Below are 4,387 nucleotides of genomic sequence, written 5' to 3'. Positions count from 1 at the left end.
ATGCCACTGCACTCCAGTCTGGGCAACAGAGTGAGACTCCAACTCAAAAAAAAGAAAACAGTCCTCAAAGAGAAACATGTTGCTGATGTGGAAAAGGTGAAACAAAAAACAGCAGAAGCACTAAAAGGCATCAAAATCGACGAGTTCAACAACTGTTTTGAATAGTGGAAAAAGAGTCTCGATAGGTATATTGCATCCAACGCTGCATCCAACGGAGAGTACTTTGAGGGTGACTGAAGTTTAAACTGGAAGAATAAATACACCATTTTTAGTTTGATAAATAAATTCTGGTCTTTTGAGGTTCCCCTTCGTACACATGGAGGTAGAATATGGAATGGCACTTGGAAAGGTGGGGAGGCTCAGGACAGGGTGGATTATGAAAATGTGTTTAACAGGTACAATATATGATATTCAGGTGATGGATGTTCTAAAAGCCCTGACTTTACCACTACACAATCTATCCATGTAACAAAATTACACTTGTGCCCCATAAATGTATGCAAATGAAATGGAAAGAAAACAACCCTATAATGTAGAGTGAAGAAAGTTCCATAAGATTATAATGTATTGACTGGGCTTTGTGACTCAGCCTGTGATACCAGCACTTTGGGAGACCGAGGCGAGTGCATTGCCTGAGCCCACAGGTTCGAGACCCACCTAGGCAACTTGGTGGGACCTCATCTCCATAATAAATCAAAAATTAGCCAGGCATGGTAATGCACGCCTGTAGTTCCAGCTACTTGGAGGGCTGAGGCAGAAGGATTGCCGGAGCCCAGCAGGTCGACCTTCCAGCCTGGGCAAGAGAGACTCCAATTCAAAAAAACAAAAAAAAAAATTATAATATATCTTTAAATCTCAAAAGCAAGCAAAACTAAACAATATACTATTTAATTAAACATATGCTCAAATGTGATAAAAGAATTTTTTAAATAATGGAAATAACAAACATCCAGTCCAGTATAGTGATTTCCCTTACCAGGAGACAAAAGGTAAAATAATAGAGGAATACAGTACCAGCAATGTAAGAATTTATAAAAGATTTCACTAGGAATGTGGCATTCAACTATTTTAAAGAACAACAAAGGACGGGCAAAGCATGGTTTTAACACATTTCCTTAGGAAGGAAGACGCCATATTGGAGAGCAGACTACAGTCTCTCGGTCAAGGCCACCCAGAGAGCTTTTTCTCCATCATGGAAGCAGGTCACTGTCTCTTGGACTGAAGAACAGATGAAGTTGTCAAAGTCAAGATAAAAATGCAAAGATGAATATACATATTTATTATATGTATTGACTATATATTATATACATATATATATATTTTTTTTTTATTGAGGTAGTGTCTTGCTGTGTTGCCCAGACTGGTCTTGAGCTCAAGGAATCTCTCCTAGACCTCACAAAGTTCTGGGATTATAGGTATGAGCCACCACCACACCTGGCCAAATCTTTAAATTTAATGTTTTATTTGGGAAGAGAGTTGCAATTCGGGCATTAACACCGACCAGCTGGTCTTTGGTATCTCAGAACAAAAAGAGGGACTTTTTTATTTTTCTTTTTTAAAGAGAAATGTTTCTTGTTACTCTTTGAAAAAGTTCATTGGCTGGCAAGCTCTGATTGGTAAGAGACAGTGGTAGGCAAAATTAGTCCTAGAGTTGCAGTAAGTTATCTCAGAAGTTATAGATAAAGCTAGTTTTAGAGAGTTACATTTTTGGAACAATGTGTCGTACCCTGAGTGCTTTTTCCCCCAGCTTCTTGACGTTATTTTAGTTGGGTTTGATAAGAATGTCCCACTTCTTATGGTCAACTTTCACATTTCCCCCTTTCGATCAAGTTATTTATTTGAAAACGTTCCTGATCAACCATTTTGAAGTTAGGTTAACTGTTCCTTGGTGTCAGGACAGACCTGTCTCAGTTGTCTCTGTCCCATGTCAGGGAAGGTGTAGGGGTCTATGTCAGGGACCCAGGCTATATTTGAATAACAAAGAGGCCAGGCCTGGCACCGTGGCTCATGCCTATAATCCCAGCACTTTGGGAGGCCTAGGGAAAAGGATTGCCTGAGCCCAGGAGTTTGAGACCAGCCTGGGCAACATGGTGAGACCTCGTCTCAGAAATAAATCAAAAAATTAGCGGAGAGTGGTAGCATACCCATAGTCCCAGCTAGTCAGACTGAGGTGGAAGGATCACCTGAGCCCAGCAGGTCAAGGCTGCAGCGGCTGTGATCATGCCACTGCCCTCCAGCCTGGGCAACAGAGTGAGATTCTGACTCAAAAAAAAGACCAAAAGGAAAAGTTCTCAAGACAGGTTTTCCTGGAGTCTAGCATCTTTCTAATCATCCCAGCCAACCTGATCACACATAAAACTTCCTTCCATGAGCCCTTCTTTTATAAATCTTCTTTGACTTATTTGGGCATTTTATCATTTTCTCAAAGCCCAGTCTTAGTCATGTAAATTTTTTTGGAGCAACCAATTATTTTATCTTTGGATAAAAAAATATCATATAAGATTATTTTTAAAACAAAATTATTTTTAATTTATATTTTGATTAGTAAACCTAAATATGTTTAGTCTTTTTAGAAAACTTAAGAAGCCAATAATGAATGTATATGTATTTAACTATTTGTTGTAACTTTTAAAGATCTTATTTGGATATGATGCAGACATTTAATGAGTATTATTTAACATCACATAACTTTAAGATTTAAAATTACAGCTGGGCACAGTAGCTCACACTTGTAATCCCAGCGTTTTGGGAGGCCGAGGTGAGAGGACTGCCTGAGCCCAAAGGTTCAAGAACAGCCTAGACAACTTGGCAAGACCTCACCTCTACAGTAAATAAAAAAATTAGCTGGGCATGGTAGCACTCGCCTCTAGTTCTGGCTACTTGGAAGGCGGAGGTGAAAGGATCACCTGAGCCCAGTAGGTCGAGGCTGCAGTGGCCTTAAGTGTACCACTGCACTCCAGCCTGGGCAACGGAGTGAGACTCCAACTCAAAAAAAAAAAAAAAAAAAGAAATAGTATGAAGTTCAAAATTATTTTCTTTTTGTATCTGCTGGTTTTCAAGGGTTTTTACTTAAATAATCAGTATGCCAGAAAAGCTGCTTAGGAGAAGGACAAACAGGAGGAATTATAGAAAGAGGAAGGCAAGCTCTGGAGACGAAAAGTCTCAACTAGCTTTAATTTTTTTTTTTTTTTTTTGAGACAAGGTTTCCCTCTGTGACTGAAGTTAAAATGCAGTGTCACAATCATAGCTCACTGCAGCCTCAAAAAAATTTTCAAGTGATTCTCCCATTTCAGCCTCCTGAGTAACTAGGACTACAGGCATGTGATACCCTGCCCAGCCCAGCTAATTTTTTTATTTTATTTTTTACTTTATAGAGACAGAATTTCTTATGTTGCCCAGGTTGCTCTCACACTCCTGGCCTCAAGAGATTGTCCTGCAGTGCTGGGATTACAGGTGTGAACCACTGCACTTGGTCTCAGCTAATTTAGAGACTATATTTTGTATCAAAGCAATCTTTGAGTCCCGAATGTGGTTTCTTGTTTTTTGTTTTTTGTCTTTTTAGCCTCAAGATACCAGTGAGATATGCATATCTTATTTGGAGTGTATGATTGTATATCCACAGTCATTTGTTTTAAGAACAACAGAGACTGAACGATCTTTAAAATGTTTGAACATGTTACTAGATGGAGTCCCAGAAAATATTTTGACTTGTCTTCAACTTTGAGAGCTCATTTGTAACTTAATTTATCTAGTGATTTAGTTCAATGCCAAATACACAAAGGCCAAATAAATGAAAGCGCTGATGAAAAATGAAACATACATTTACCAAGAGGGATGACAGCCTTCTCCAAATGAAAGGGGAAGTCTCCTTATTTCAACCTGAAGGTCCAAACATTGCAGCGGAGGAAAATAGCCCTCCCCAACTAAAGATCTCCCAGACAGCAGTTTCTCTTCCTTTTCAAACAGGAAGAGAAACACCCCTCCCCAACTGTGGTGCTATAATGTAGATATTGGTTTTCATCCATGATTCCTGGCTCACAACTCCCATAGACTTTGTTACAGTCTTTTGTTAAATGTGGGAGAACTGTAAGCCTCAGAATACAGAATGTCTCCCTCTGACTTTCTCCTGCCTTCCTTTTACCTGCCCAAGGTAGGACTCTAATATAATTGTGGGGCAAAAAATGCTTGTTCCAGAGTCTTACTCCATACCCTAGAGGAAGGAATGCTATACAGAGAGGCCAAGAAAAGTCTGGACAGGCCTTGCTGGGCTTAGATCATGCGCTTTTTGTCCAGTTACATTTCTACATGGTTGCCAATCATGCCTATGTAATTAAGTCTCTATAAAAATCCAAGAGGGCTCTCCACCCAACCGTGCCATGCCGCCATC

This window comes from Carlito syrichta, unplaced genomic scaffold, assembly GCF_000164805.1.
Source record: "Carlito syrichta isolate Samal-C Ts95f unplaced genomic scaffold, Tarsius_syrichta-2.0.1 Scaffold306853, whole genome shotgun sequence".
Classification (NCBI taxonomy): Eukaryota; Metazoa; Chordata; class Mammalia; order Primates; family Tarsiidae; genus Carlito; species Carlito syrichta.
This window is presented reverse-complemented; position numbering follows the sequence as displayed.